Raw genomic sequence first — 16745 nt, 5'->3', positions numbered from 1 at the left:
TCACAATGCAGGTGTAAAGAGCCGTAGCCTATAGGACGAAGAGATACAAATGTTAAGAGCCGTAGCCAATAGGGAGCGGAGGAGATAGTGGATGCTGCGGATGGGCCATTTGGCCTTTATCTGCCAATAATAGTTCCACTCAAGTTGAATATCAAAAAATCATAAAGCCACTAATAAGATATTCACACACTATATCCCCCTACCAGAGATTTCAATAAGGCAGGTATCAAATATACGGAGAAAAGACCTCAGTGTTCCAGGAGAAAAACTCAGGGAACTTCTATGGCAATTATAAAATTGTCATAGGAAATACATCCTTGGTCAAGAAAAACTCCGTTCTAAATTATTCTCACCAAAGCCTATTTCCAGCAATTTTTGACATAAATAACCTGCACTTATCTTTAAAGGTATCTTTCTGACCTCTGGTGTGGGTAAGATCACTGCAGCGCAGTGAACAAAATCAACTCGGTGTTGTTTCAACTAATCTGGTGTAGCACTGAAGATTATCAAGAAATTCCCGACAGGCCCTGTTTCGCGACCATGCTGCATCAGGGGAATTTAGTTAAAGAAATGAGCCGCTGCTTCAAAGATGGTGTGCATATTATACATGCCCAATATCTGTCCCCATTAGAAAAAAAAAAGGAAAAAATCATCCCCTTACTGATAACGGCCCTCTCCAATGAACCAGGAACCAACCCCTCCCCCCGCACCAGTGAAAACGGCAAGAGGAATGCCCACTTCCTCCTAGCATGCATGAGAAAAAATGGCAGAAGGGATGCCCACTCCCTCCTGCCATAGCGACTCCCTCCCCCCCTCCATGGCAGCGAAACAGCAGGAGAGATGCCCTCTCCCTCCTGCCACCGAAGGCCCACTCCTGTACCAGGCATCCCCCCAAACACCCTCTCCCCTCCCCCTTCCCCCCCACTCCCTCCTGCCACCAAAGGTCCCCCAGAGCCCCACCCCATACCTTTTTAGAGAAGTTGGAGCAGGAGGAAAGCTCAGTCCATCCCACTCGTAGACCCGCCTTTCCCTCCCCCGTGCATCATATGATGCATGGGAAGGGGCCTAAGGCCCTGATTGGCTCATACACCTAAGGCCCCTCACAAAGGGAAGGGCCTTAGGCATCTGAGCCTAAGACATGATCTAGGTTGGGAAGTGTTGTCGAAAACTGTTGCCCCCTTAATATCTCTAGGGGATTGTCATTCCCTCCCCTTCCTCTATGAGAAAAGGATTGTGATGTGGTTAATCGCAGCTGGTGCCCCTGAAGGATTCAATATGCCTCAACCTGGTGCACTAGATTTATACTCTGCTGGTTAATTGAATTTTCCTTCTTGTATCTGACACTTTAAAACCTTTAAGCAAATTCCTGGTTCAGAATATCCTCAGGACTGGACTTATTGTTTTGTGGAAGTGGATATGAGTGGCAATGAAAAAGAGGATCCCACCTCCTGGTTAAACTGGTCCTGACCTATCATTACGGTTGTCCACAAAGCACACCACCAGGTGGAGCCAGTTCCTGGACACAGGAGTTCAAAGTTCAAATGCTTTATTTCAAATTTCAAACTACACCAACCAAACACTGGAGCCTAGACCCAACACGGGCCGTGTTTCAGCAAATTTAGCATTCCTCAGGGGTCCTAAGAAGTTACAGTAATCCAATGCACAAAAGAAAAAAAGAAAGAAAAGTAAAAAAAAATATATACCATTAAAATCATCAATAAATAAAAGCAAAAACCATCAGTAATCGCATGAATATGAAAAATGCAAAATCAGAAAATAAATATGATATGGACATAAAAAGCATAATAACACATTCCAGTAATACTGAATAAAATACATAAAAATGTGAAATTTAATATGATGTGCACGTAAAAAAACCTACAATTATATAGATTAAAAACCATAAAAATGTGAAATTTAAGAAGATGTGAGCGTGAAAAACAACGCATGACAATAATAATGAATGGAAGGGGATATGAACAAGCCAATGTAATCAAAATACATAATAGAAAGAGAGAAAACGAACCATAGGAGCAAATGACCAAACTAGAGCCAGAGTAGTGAAGGTACGTATGAACCAGAAAGGGGGGGGAGGGAGGGGCGGGGAGGTAGGGAGAAAGGGGGTCCTTCCAGTGGCTTTGTGGATTGTAACTATGATTAGGGTTAATCTGGATCCCTAGGCCCGCCCCAGGCCCACCCCCCTCCCCCACTGCCTGCTCTAGTTGGGCTGCGCGGATGCCCTCCTGCCCGACGCGCTGTGGAGGAATCCGAACAAAGTGCCCTAAAGTACACAGTGCTCCTTCCCTGGTGAAGGCTGCAAGAGTTTTGAAAAGCCCCACGTGCAACACGTCGCCTTGGCCACATCTGACGAGCTCTTCCTAACAGTGTGACCTGTTTTCGATGTCACTGCGGCTCCAAGCGCCCCATGACAGCTGACATGCGGATTGTCCCCCAGAAGGCCGCTGTGCTCAGGGCTGCCTGTAATAAGAACTGACACCGCATCAGCCTAGGTCTTATCCAGCCAGCCTGAAAACTCAGCTTGAGAAAGACATCCAGTGCTGTTTCTTGTCATCCAGCCTGAACCCTCCGCAGGATGAGAATCCTCGGTAACGATCCTTGACGGCAACAAACTGAAGTCGTGTACCTTGAAGTACATTATTAGTTTCTTACAGTAGCAGGTTATTTCTCTTATAACACATGTGCCCCGCAGCTGCCCGTTTGTTTGCTGGTTAGAAAGAGGGACCACGGTGCCACAGAGGCCTGTAATCACTGTTATAAACAGTCCAGGTCTTTTAAGGTTTTCGAGTGTGGCTTGAAAAGTTCGGTAAGAAAACAAGTCTCTTTAAAAAAAAAAAAAAAAAGTTATATTTCTCAATGTTGTCTCCATCTCCTATACTACTGCTACCAGTAAATATTTATTTATACATTCAATTTTCTATACTGTTCTCCCAGGGGAGCTCAGAATGGTTTACATGGGTCTATTCAAGTACTCAAGCATTTTTTCCTGCCTGTCCCAGTGGGCTCACAATCTATCTAATGTACCTGGGGCAAAGGGGGGATTAAGTGACTTGCCCAGGGTCAGAAGGAGCAGCGTGGGTTTGAACCCACAACCTCAGGGTGCTGAGGCTGTAGCTTTAACCACTGCACCACTCTAGAAATCAAAATGTAGCAAAAGTGAGCCAAGTGTAGGACAATCCAACATTTGTGACATCACTGATGAGGTTGGCTCTTATTGGTGGAATGAGGCATTATGATGTCACAATACCAGCTCTGCTTATCAGAGGCTGAAACTTTTCATACTATTTATTCAATTTTCTATAGGCTTCTCTCGGGGGAGCTCAGAACGGTTTAAATTAATTTATTCAGGTACTCAAGCATTTTTCCCTTTTTGTCCTGGTGGGCTCACAATATATCTAATGTACGTGGGGCAATGGGGGGGGGGGGGGGATTAAGTGACTTGCCCAAGGTCACAAGGAGTAGCATGGGTTTGAACCCACAACCTCAGGGTGCTGAGGCTGTAGCTTTAACCAGTTGTTCACCAGATTTTGTACTTTTATGCTCCCTCTTGTTTTTGAAACTTGTAGGAAGTTTATCAACCAGAGAGAGATTTGCGATCTGTGGGGGGGGGGGGGGAGAGATGGGGAGGGGGGGATGTTAGTAACTAGCTTAAAGGCAGACGGGATTTGCTATGTGAAATCTAGAATGCTATTTTTTTTCCATTGCTGGGAAAAATCTTTGGAACTCTACGCCAGGCAGATGCTTTTCTCTAAGGTCTCCTTTTACGAAGTCGCGTTAGCGGTTTAACGTGCGTAATAGCGTGCGCTGAACCACCGGCTGCGCTACTCACTACCGCCTCCTCTTGAGCAGGCGGTGGTTTTTCGGCTAGCGCGGGGGTTAGCGCGTGATGAAAAGTCACATGCGTTAAACCCGTTAGCGCGCCTTCGTAAAAGGAGCCCTAAGTTCAATGGGTTTTTGGATTGTTTCAGGTTTAATGTTTTTTTGGGTTTTGAGAGAAAATTAGGAAAGATTAAGAACGAAAAAAAAAATAAAAATTTTTTTTTTTGAACTTATCAGTGAAAACTAGCAGGTTGGGTCTCTTTCTTCCGCAGTGGTGAAGTGAAAAACTGTGCAATCTGTGCTTAAAAGTGCAATATTACTATTTTGCCACGTTGAACTCCGTGACCCCCCGACTCAAGTTTCGGCTCACGGCGTACTGTAAAAATATAAAATTTGAAATCTTTCTTATTCATTAACCTTCTCTAATATGTTCTTTGTCTCATTCTATTGAAGATGTCAGATATACAGTGTTATTACTCAGGGGATTTATCAAAACTATTGCTTAAAAAAGAACAGAGATTTCTATATCAATGGCAAACACTGGCCCCTTTGGGTTTAAATTCAGACTTTGAGTGGTTTAATTTGTAATACAAGTTAGACTTAACATTCAGACGTCATTTCCGGGTCAAAGGTTGGAGGAAGTATAAAAGAAGCAGTTTAGGTTGGGGTTTCTGTGTTTGCCCGTATCCCCCCAGCCCGCTGGGTAGAAGCTGCCGAGAAAAGGTAGGAATAATAATGAAAAGAGAATTATAGCAGGGGAGGAAAGTGATGATTAGTTAAGAACATATTAGAGAAGGTTAATGAATAAGAAAGATTTCAAATTTTATATTTTAACAAAAAATATAGGAACACTTAATTATATAATGTGTATTTATAAACAAGGGAAAAAAGACCTCAAAATACCCCATAAATGTGATCAATGAAGCCACAAAGTTTTTGGGGTGGGTATCATCACTGGTCAAAAACCCTTGATTTTTACTTTTTTAAGAAAGATTTTTTATGTATGCTTTAACAATTTTTTATATATATTTTAAATCTTGTTAGTGACTATTTGAAAGAATTTTCTTTTCTTAACTTTTTTATTTGAGCAAAAATGTAACCAGCAACTTCTATAACAAGTATTCAAATAATTCTCATGTTTTAATATTGAATACTCAAAAATGCACTTATCTCATGAACCCGGAGGCCATGCCCGTTTCGCTCTATAGGCTTCTTCAAGGGTATGTTTTTGATAGTGCCAGTACAATATTCAGTTTGCTGCTCAAAATATCATTGACAGGACTGCTGTTGATTTTGCCCGGGCACTATCAAAAACATACCCTTGAAGAAGTATTCAATATTAAAACATGAGAATTATTTGAATACTTGTTATAGAAGTTGCTGGTTACATTTTTGCTCAAATAAAAAAGTTAAGAAAAGAAAATTCTTTCAAATAGTCACAAGAAAAGAAAATTCTTTCAAATAGTCACTAACAAGATTTAAAATATATATAAAAAATTGTTAAAGCATACATAAAAAATCTTTCTTAAAAAAGTAAAAATCAAGGGTTTTTGACCAGTGATGATACCCACCCCAAAAACTTTGTGGCTTCATTGATCACATTTATGGGGTATTTTGAGGTCTTTTTTCCCTTGTTTATAAATACACATTATATAATTAAGTGTTCCTATATTTTTTGTTAATGTTACTTTATTTGGTCACTTAAATTGATTTTTCCATTACATTTGTTTCAAATTTTATATTTTAACAGTACAAACGTGGAGATGATGCGGTATACAAACCTAAGGATTAGATTAGATTAGATATAAATATATAAGATAAGAGCTGTGATTATTTGAGCAATAAGCATTTTGAACATAAAAAAGAGCTGATCAACTGAATGGAGTCACCTAAGAACCAAGAAACCTGACTTCATGACTGTGGTAACAAGATAAGTAGGTGTAGTTGGAAAGGAAATTCCTGGCCTGAAGAGCTGCACATCACATACATAGAGACATGATGGCAGATCCATCTGAAGCAACCACTATCTCCTCCTCTTCCTCTCCCTATTGGCTAAGGCTCTTAACACTTGCATTGTGATGTCGTAGCTTTCTGATTATAGAAACATAGAAACATAAGAACATAAGCAGTGCCTCCGCCGGGTCAGACCACAGGTCCATCCTGCCCAGCAGTCCGCTCCCGCGGCGGCCCGAACAGGTCACGGCCTGTCTGAGTCACCAGAAGGGGCCCCCTTGCCACCTTGGTTTCCCATTGAGTCTTATCTTCCCATCGAAGTCTTAACCCTCTGGTCTTGCACATGCACGACCTGGTTGGATTTCAGATAAAGGCCAAATGGCCCATCCAATCTGCCCATCCGCAGTAACCATTATCACTTTCTCTCTCCGAGAGATCCCACGTGCCCATCCCAGGCCTTCTTGAATTCCGACACAGTCTCTGTCTCCACCACCTCTTCCGGGCGACTGTCCCACGCATCTACCAGCCTTTCTGTAAAAAAGTATTTCCGAAGCCTCTCACCTCTTATCCTCATCCTATGCCCTCTCATTTCAGTTTCCTTTCAAATGAAAGAGACTCGACTCATGCACAAGACAAGGGGATGATACAGAAATTGGGTTGTGACAATGAGGAAGTGGGCCTTGAAATACAATTCTAAAACTGTAGTGCCTCAGGTACGAAGGTTTAGGCACTGTTTACTATACAATTTGAACTTGGAAAGTTTAAAAGTGGCAGAGGAAAGCTTATGTTATATGCAAGACTCAGACAGGGGCGTAATGAGGAATGAATACTGAGATGTTAGTCGAGGTAGACCTGAAGGCCTAAAGACCTGAAGGAGAAATGTGGAGAAATGTGGATTGAAAGTGGACCCAGGCCTATATTGAAGAATTGCAAAGAACGCGTAAAGTAACAGGGAGGTCAGAAAGGAGGAGGCTGCATCAGTGAAAGTTCACCATTTCAGAGACTCTACTTCCAAGATTCCTTGAACTGGGAGGAATTTCAGAAACATTAGCAGATAGGCTTGGGTTCGACTCCCCGCTCTGGTTTTCTGTTCCATACATCAATAGGGGAAAATTCTTGAGTACCTGAATATAAAAACCAATTAGACAACCTCCATTGATAGGTGGTAAATAATAAACTTGGAAACTTGAAATCGGGTTGGGGATGATGAGCAGGAAGTGTTTATAGCCTGTGGGCTGAGGGAGTCGTTGCCATTGCACAGTGGTGACACCTAGTGGCTGAATTTACGGTCCATGATTGCAGGATCCTAGAAGAAACTCACATACAGGGTCCTCTGGCCAGGATGCTGTAGCTGGACTTAAGTAAGATGGGGATACAAATGAGAGGATGTCCTCCCCCCATCCCACCACCAGAGAGATACACGTGAATGGAAGCCTTTTAGAACTGGTTCCAATTCAGATGACATCAAGAGGCTTGTGAAAACGAACAGGCACCTCTCACAGAACCCAGGTCACAGAACCTTGCCCAATTCTCTTGAGAATAAGTGACCAATGGAAACAGACAGCACAGAGTCCTAACTGCAATATAAATTCGAAAGATGCCCGGATACACCATGGCTGGCTGTAAGAAACCTCTGAAATGGGGCTGCCTATAGGATTTCTGCTACTGGCTATGGAGGGCATGGGTCTTGTCCATTGAAATCTATGTCAGCCCTGTATATACCACTTCAACAGTATCTCCTGCAGTCAAATGTAAGACATTGAAAACATAACTAATCCAAAACCATCTCAATGTCTTTGATGTTCCTTTAATTTTCTTTTAAACTTTTTTTAGGCCTCAGACTAGCCATTAGGTGCCATGCATTTCTATGGTCACCAAACAAACTTATGGCAATGGCATCCTCATTGGCCCCATTATATATTTTTTCACATTTTTCTTATTTAAAGTGCTCAGTGCTATTTTTCTTTAGTGTCTCATATAACAATTCTTAAAATTATTACAACTTAATTGACTTATCTTAAGTCAGTCTTGTCTCGAATGAAGGGACCTGTCATTCCGACATGTTTCGCCTTCTGGCTGTTTCAAGAAAAGTCCCCTAAAAACATGAAAAGTAATTAGACTCCAGCATTTGGTTTTAAATGTAAGTTTTAAATCTCTTTTAAGAAGCAACCAGGTTTAAAAACCTATAAATAAACCCTTACCCCTTTTCAAACTTGTTCACACCATCCCGATCTGTATAATGCTTATTGAGATAAGATGGCCGCGGCTTTTTTGTTACCTTTTAAATACCTCCTCCCCACTGACATCACAAAACCGGCAGCGAATCAGGACTTTACACCAGGGACATCCATTCTATTTCCTGGTTCAGCCCACCAGGTCCTACCGTATTTAAAGTATATATCCACTTTTGTTCAGCAAAATTCAGTCTCTGTTTATGGCACCTAATGGCTAGTCTGAGGCCTAAAAAAAGTTTAAAAGAAAATTAAAGGAACATCAAGGACATAGAGATGGTTTTGGATTAGCCCTGTATATACAGCATATATTTCAGCTGAATATTTTATTCCAGCAGCACAAAATGGACAAGGCTCCAGTCCACTAGGAATGGAGATGAAGCCAAAAAAGATAACTGGAAAGCAATTGGAATTTTTGATTAATCCATTAATCATTCCTCGTTAATTACATTTCAATATTTTAAGTCGGCATGGGGCGCTGGTGTAAACCAGAGTGGTCCCAGTCCGCGTGTCGCGCTGACCAGAAGAGATGATTCCCCTTCCTTCTCATTTTGCCCAGCTCATCACAGGGTCTAATATAAAATCTCATGGAAGGTTTAATGCCAAGCTGTTGTGTAGCTAGAATAAGCTGGGATGATAGAAAATTCATTTTCAGAAGGAGAGGCCTGTGTAGTGTTATACAATTGTCTGGAGTTTCTTTGCCCTGCTGTCAGACTGTAACAGGGTGTAAGAAGGCAAAGTTCGGGAAAAAATAAAGTCATTGGGAAGGGGGGGAGGGGGAGGGGAAGCTTGGGAAAAAGGAAAGTTAGAGAAAATTTTTAAAAATCATTTTAAAATTGGTTTTATGTTCAATTACACCGTGCATCAGAGGTTTGGGGACATGAATTGTAATGGGTGTTCTATAGTGATTTGGGGGTCGCTGAATTCAAAACTGACCTTAAATTCTTGGTATAACCCTCTGATTTTTGGCAAAAGAGCATTATAATGCAAACATTAACACTTTCGCTATATTTTCTATTGCTTGGAGTAAATGTTATAACAATCTCTGAAATATTAAAAGTTTGCCTCAAATTAGATTTTTTTCCCCCTGATAATCTTGGTAATGCTAGTGATGAGCACGGGGAAAGGTTTCACCAGGACATCGCTACAATGGAGAAACGATATCAGATGGAATTCACCAATGCTGGCCGACTATTGTTGGACATTAATTCGAGACGCTCCTAATCTCGTTTATAAACTCACTTTCAACGGCAAAACGATTCTAGAAAATAATATTTACAGGAACTCTTGGCGCAATGCGTTGCATGATGACTTCTCGCGCTATAAATATTTGCGATTTGCTCAAAAAACTATACGTGATAGGAGAGAACCGAGGCCATTTTCATACCCAGGAGGTCAAGTCCTATTAAGTAAACCACATTTTCTCTTTGCCCCAGAAAACAAAGTTAAAATTTATGGCGGGGTCCTTTTACTAGCCGATTTAGCGCGTGTAAGTTGGCCTCCATGCCTTAGTAAAAGAGGGGTTAAGTTAGATGCCTAGACCAGCTGGGCACGCCATTCTAGGCGCTTAAATGTAGGCGTCTTTTATAGAATCAGGGCCTTACTTGGTCTTTTAAAAATGTCATTTAAGATCAAATATGGACTAAGCCCTTTAAGAGCTTCTACATTATCCTCCCTCCCTCTACTTCTCTCCGTTCTTTGTGATTCCAACACTTGTTATATATAAAGAGTTTCTCATCACTTTCCCTGCAGTGGATTGTACATTGCAGTTGCCATAGAAACACTTTCTTCTCTTCTCCAAATACAATATGCATTTATTTACATAAAAAAAACTTATAAAAGTAACATTTAAGGTCTTAGAGAAATTCAAAGATCAATGGAAGTTGAGTCATGAAACAGGCTAAAAGCATAATATGTCAAGGTACCAGCTTTTAGCAAAGACTAGGTATTAAGGATGCACATTCTGTTCATTAGGCCACCTTAAAATTGACAGTGCACGCAGAGTTAATTTACACTAGCTTTTACAAAGCTGCGGTAGAGGTGTCTACCGCAGGCCAGCGAGGTAAATGCTCCGACGTAGAGAATGGCTCGAGGAGAAGGGGGGCGGCCAGTACATCGCTCCAGGGCCTATGAAGCTCAAGGGGGCCCAATGAATCCCAAGCAACCTCACGAAAACCGAACCAAGTCATCGTCTCGGGAAGGAGACATCCCCACAAGCTAAGACAAAGAACGGCGCGAGGACTTTCGCCTACAAAATCACAAAGCGTTGAGTGACCGTGAAGCCATAGAAGGCCGTGACAATGATAAAATGCTTTCGAGTGACATCAGACGGTGCATTCAAGATTCAAGGAACAAAAACTTGTGAAAGTGACTATCAACGAGTGTTCTCGCGTGTTTTCGTTCCTAGCTTCAAACTCATTGCTCGGATTATACCCCCTTGCTTTCCCACCGAATCCTGGGAGGAAGAAGAAAACGGGACACAAGCCATCCTGATTCATTGTGGACTGCAAAGAAGACTTTACAGGACAGCGAAGGAAGAAATAATTCCACAGGTAAAGTTCCCTGTAAATGCTGGAGTTGTAGATAAAGGACCCACTGACATCGCATGCCTTTTTGTCTACGTTATAGAGAGATTCGAGACCATAAACGGCTTGAGCGGAAAGACAATAGCAATATTGTCCTAACATTATAATAATAATAACTTTATTCTTATATACCGCCAATAATCTTGCGACTTCTAGGCGGTTTACAATGAGGTGAAACTGTACAGACAGAGAATTACAGAGTATAACAGTGAACATCTGAAATTAACAACATTAATAATAACAACAGTTTATATACTGCCGGACCGGGAAGTTCCGTGCTATTTACGATGAGTTAGAAAAGTTTTAAATTGATTGGAACATTCATAGTTAGAGATTAGAGGTTAACAGTTTGCAAGATCAGATATGGGTGGGATTACGAAGGGGGCTATTGTCCTTATTCGTTACCTATGTAATTCAAGAACAGGTATGTTTCCTAAATTCGCTATAGTTGTTTGAGTGTGTGATTAGTTTTCCTAGGCCTTTGCCCCATAAGGCTGCTTGGTACGATAGAAGTTGTTGATGATGTCTCTTATATCTGCATCCTCTAGCCGGTGGAGAAACAAATTTCAGGTGTGTGCTTCTCTCATGTCTGTTAGTTGGGAATGAGAAGAGGTCTATTATATATTTAGGGGCTAGGCCTGATAATACCTTAAAGCAGAGACATCCTAGCTTGAACTTCGTGCGAGCCTCCATTGGCAGCCAGTGCAGGAGTCGGTAGGAAGGGGTTATGTGATCGGACTTCTTCAACCCGAAGATCAACCTGACTGCTGCATTTTGTATAAGTTGTAGTCTCTGCATTTGCTTCCTAGAGATTGCCAGATGGGTAATGTTGCAATAATCAAGGTGGCTTAGTATTAGGGATTGAACCAGAATTCTGAATGCTGAGGTGTCGAAGTATGCTCTAATGGACCTAAGTTTCCAGAGGGTAAAAAATCATTTTCTGACTAGGGAGTCTACATGGTCTTTCATAGTTAGACCTTGGTCCAGTATTACCCCCAGAACCTTCATTGTTGGTTGAATAGGGTAGTTGAGTTTGTTAATGCGTAGTGATTTTGTCGTGATATGTGGGTGTGGCGAGGCTATAAAGAACTTAGTTTTATCTGAATTGAGCTTGAGTTTGAATTCTGTGGTCCATTGTTCCATCAGGTTTAGCGCTTCTGTGGCTGTGGGGGTGATTTCGGAGGGAGACGTAATAAACGGGATAATGATTGTAAAGTCATCCGCGTAACTGAATACTTTTATACCTCGCTGGGCCAGCTGCATGCCTAGTGATGATATATAGACGTTGAAGAGTAGAGGGGATAATGGGGACCCATTAGAACCACTAACAAAATTCTCGATAGCAATATGGCAAATTTCTATGTTCTATATATTTCATTTCATGTCATCTCAAAAATCGTTGTTCTGGGGCCCGGATTTTCTCTTGGTGGCCCTGGACACGGGGACAAATTTGTCCCCAATCCCCGCAGGAACTCAATTTCCCCATCCCGTTCTTGCGAGTTTTGTCGCTGCCCCTGCTCCATTCCTGTAAGCTCAGCTTTAACTGCACAAACCTCAAAACACTTATCATTTTAAAGTGTTGGAGGCTTGTGCAAATGAGGACGGAGCTTGCAGGAATGGGGCAGGGACAGGAAAAGAACTCGCAGAAATGGGACAGGAAAATGGGTCCCATGGGGACATATTTGTCCCCGCATCATTCTCTACTGTGACGCTCATAGAATTCTTATGAGCACAGGAGCAATTACCTCACTACCCTTGGTAGAAACCTCTACCGCAGATTTATGAAAGGAGCCCTTAATGTACATTAAGTTACAAATTTACAATTGATTTTCTTATCATTTTTGTTTTTGTACTTGGTATATTAAATTCAATTAAACTTTTTTGAACTAAAAAAGCAGTATAATATAGGTTTAAAAACTGTTTTAGTAACGGGAATATATGAAGCAAACTGGACAAATGAATAAAAGCTGGGTGAAAATGCCAAATTTTCTGTACATATCCCTCAATGACAGGGCTGGAATCCTCACTAGAAAACCAGGTTTAAGTTAAAGGAAGGAATAAAGGTAAAGATGTAACAGGAGCCACTGATCTATGCCACGAACAATTGTGTCTAATTACACCTTGAGCATTGTAGGCAGTTCTGGTTGACACATCTCAAAACAATGTGCTGTGAAACTGGGAAAAGTACAAAGAAGGGCAACCAAATGATTAAGAGGATGGAATGACTATGTGAAAAGGCCAGGGATTCTCCTTCAATAATGATGATATGATACCACCAGGCAGCAGGGGGGCACTAATCAAAGAGAGAAGGATGCCCTGGGCTCAGCAGCTTAGGGCTGAGCTACCTGAGAAGAGGTGGAAGAGCTGCTGAGTCAGGGCCGCCATCAGAAATTTCTGGGCCCCTTACTGAGCAATCCTATTGGGCCCCCCACGCACCCCTTTCCTCCCCCCCCGACGCCCCCCCCTTCTTCCATGGGCCGAATACACACATACTTTTCTGCTAATGCTCCACCTAAGCCAGTCCCTTAAAATCTTCTCACATCCATTGGGTGATTTAGCATAGAGGAGATATTCATAAAAAGAACGTCCGTCAAGATCTTTACTCATAGACTGTGCCATTTGCTTTAAATCATCTTCCATCATTAATCCAAATTGCACAATTCTTTCTCTGTCTTTGTCCTGAATGGCATCTGGCCACATTGCTGGATCCTTCCAGTCAACAAATTTATGAGCAGGCGCGGAGAACGCATTTTTAAACAAATGTAGTTTATCCTTGTACTCCTTATGTAATTTTAATCATCTATGGATATGTTTGTATGTTTATTGTTCAAATGGTTTTATTTATTTCCCCAAATTTATTTTTGTTATACGCATTGAAAATATTTGATATTGCGTTTAAATCAAAATCTCAATAAACTTGAAACGAGTGCCTGTGAGATTATGGGAGGGTTAAATACTCAAAACTTAGAAGAATAACAATTTACTTAAAGTTTTTGCTAAGCCAGCTTTCTGGTATCTTTACATACAGTGGCGTACGTAGCATATGTAACACCCGGGGCCCATCATTTTTTTGGCACCCCCCCATCTGTAAGAAAAACATGATTTTTAGTAACAAACCACACGTCACACATGAGTACCTAGGAAAAGGCAGCATCTTACATATTGCAGTGAGCAGTACATCAATACACCCATTGTAAAACTAAACAAGCCAGACCAGCACAGATCAATCCTACACCGTCAATCCTAACAGAAAACCATGTCTTTCGAACACACAGAACACAGAAAACACCTTCGCCTAGTATGGAATATGTCATCACAAACTAACCCCTCACCCTTTTACAAAACTGTAGTGTGGATTTTAGCCACAGTGGTAACAGCCCTGACGCTCATAGAATTCTGAGCATCAGAGCTGCTACCACCACGGCTGGCGCTAAAAAACGCTCCTCAGTTTTGTAAAAGGGGGGATAAAATAGAAATACACAGTTTCAACGCTCTAGCTCAGAGGTGCCCAAACTTTTTGAGCTTGTGAGCTACTTTAAAATGACCAAGTCAAAATGATCTCCAACAATAAAATTAAAAAACACAAAGCACATTATACGCTGAGAAAATGTTAATTATCATTCCTATTCTGGGGTTTTTTCAAAGAGGTCAAGGCAGATGACTCTATGCATTGTCACCTCAGTAACAACCATACAAAAATAGACAAATATACCCCCTATCCTTTTTATTAAACCACAATAGCAGTTTTTAGCGCAGGGAGCTGCGCTGAATGCCCAGCGCTGCTCTTGACGCTCATAGGCTCCCTGCGCTAAAAACCACTATTGCGGTTTAGTAAAAGGGGACCATATTGTAAAATATAGACAGCAGATATAAATTCAGAACTGTGCATAGTAAGTGAAGGGAAGTTTTCATCTCTGGGAATTTACCCAGTTAACTATTAAGTTATTTGGGCAAATTCCTTTGAAAACTGTGGTAATACTGCCTCCACTTTGCTAAATTTAAAATAAAATCATTTTTCCTACCTTGTCTGGTGATTTCATGAGTCTCTGGTTGCACTTTCTTCTTCTGACTGTGCATCCAATCTTTCTTCCCTTCTATCAGCCTGTATGCTTTCTCTCCTCCACACCTCATTCCCTCCCACAACTTTTTCTTCCTCTCTTCATGCCCCCTTTCTTTTTTTCTGTTTCTCTTCTTTCCTTCTGTTTCCCTGCCTGCCCCCTTTCTTTCTTTCTCCCTGCCGTTCCCCAAGCCACTGCCGCTGCCATCGGGGAACAGGACCCACCAATGGATAACAGGCCCCAAAGCCGACGCCGACGCATGCTCTCCCTGCTTCGGGCCGATCAGTCTTCCTCTCCCCGACGTCAATTCTGCCGTCGGAGAGGAAGTTCCGCCCAGCCAGGCAGCGATTGGCTGGCCCGAACTTCCTCTCCGACGGCAGAATTGACGTCAGGGAGAGGAAGACTGATTGGCCCGATAGATTAGATTGCCAATACAAAGTGAGTCCTGGGTGATCGACTCACTTTGCCTTGGCGAGCTACTAGCGCCCCTGCCTCGGGCCCCCTGTCAGCTCCGGGCCCCTGAATGCAGGACTGGTAGTACTGCCCTGATGGCGGCCCTGTGCTGAGTCATGGGGTGGGACCTAGGCAGACATGACTTTTCACACTTTATTTAGTCCATTTTTTATACTATTCTCTTAGGGGAGCTCAGAACAGTTTACATGAATTTATTACTCAGGTGCTCAAGCACTTTTCCCTGTCTGTCCTGGTGGGCTCACAATCTATCTAACATACCTGGGGCAATTGGGGGATTGAGCGACTTGCCCAGGGTCACAAGGAGAAGCGTGGGTTTGAACCCACAACCCCAGGGTGCTGAGGCTATAGCTTTAACCACTGCACCACTCTAGAAATCAAAATGTAGCGAAAGTGAGCCAAGTATAGAACAATCAAGCCATTGTGACATCACTGATGAGGTTGGCTTTTGGGCATTGGTGGAACAAAGCATTATGATGTCACAATACCAGCTCTGCGTAACAGAGGCTGAAACTCTTCACACTATTTATTTATTCAATTTTCCATACTCTTCTCCCAATGGCGCTCTGAATGGTTTATATGAATTTATTCAGGTAATTAATTTTTCCTCGTCTGTCCTGGCAGGCTCACAATCTGGAGTTATGGGGGGATTAAGTGACATGCTCAGGGTCACAAGGAGTAGTATGGGTCTGAATCCACAATCTCAAACTGCAACTTTAACCACGGCGCCACACTCTCCCTACACACACCTACAGGAAGCCTAATGGCGCCTAAGGTCAAAAGAGGCGTGGTTAGGGGGCAACGATGACCTTAGGTGCCATTAGACGCCTAAGTTTTGTGGTAGGCGTTGTTAGCCGCGATTCTTTGCACAGCGCCTAAGCGTGACTGACCCGCAGCCAGCGCCGTTTTTATAGGCGGCTGTCGAATTAGATGCCGGCTACAGACTCAAGCCCTAGATAACTACCTTGTCACCCCACTCATGATTTTATAAACCGTCGCCTCCATCTTCCTAAGGCGGCAACTCCAACTGCAAACGGTGATCAGGGGTGTGGTTGTACCATAGATCTATACGCAAGAATTATTTATTTGGAAATTTCTATTCTGCTTATAACTAGGCGGAATTACAAGGCAGCTATGCAAGTTCCCAAAAATTAACAAAGAATCAAGTAGACAGAATAGCATTATACTGTAATTAACAGGAATCTTTTTTTGAGAAAAAGACAGAAAATAGCACAAGAAATACTGAAATCTTTCCATTTCTAGCAGAGGCCTCGACATAAATAAAACATCAGGAGCAAGTATTCAGCTGAACCATTAAGCCTCACGGCCCGTCACATCATTAATCACTAAAGGTTTGAAAGGAAGCATTTTCTTAAATGCAGCAGAGTCTGCTATAAGCCTAATCGAAATAGGTAGCTGTTTCCATTCAAATAGACCTGCGATTCAAAAAATGAATAAGGCTGTGATTCAAGAGCCAAGGTAAGGTTAATAAACAGCCAATTTCTTTATTCATCCTTCACTCCTTTCCCAATAATTCCTACGATTCTATTTGCGCAATACAATCTACAGACTTATTATGAGGTGAAAGCATACATTAAGTTGGATGATAT

The sequence above is a fragment of the Geotrypetes seraphini genome, chromosome 7, assembly GCF_902459505.1.
Source record: "Geotrypetes seraphini chromosome 7, aGeoSer1.1, whole genome shotgun sequence".
In the NCBI taxonomy this organism is placed as follows: domain Eukaryota; kingdom Metazoa; phylum Chordata; class Amphibia; order Gymnophiona; family Dermophiidae; genus Geotrypetes; species Geotrypetes seraphini.
Note: the sequence above shows the minus strand (reverse complement) of the source record.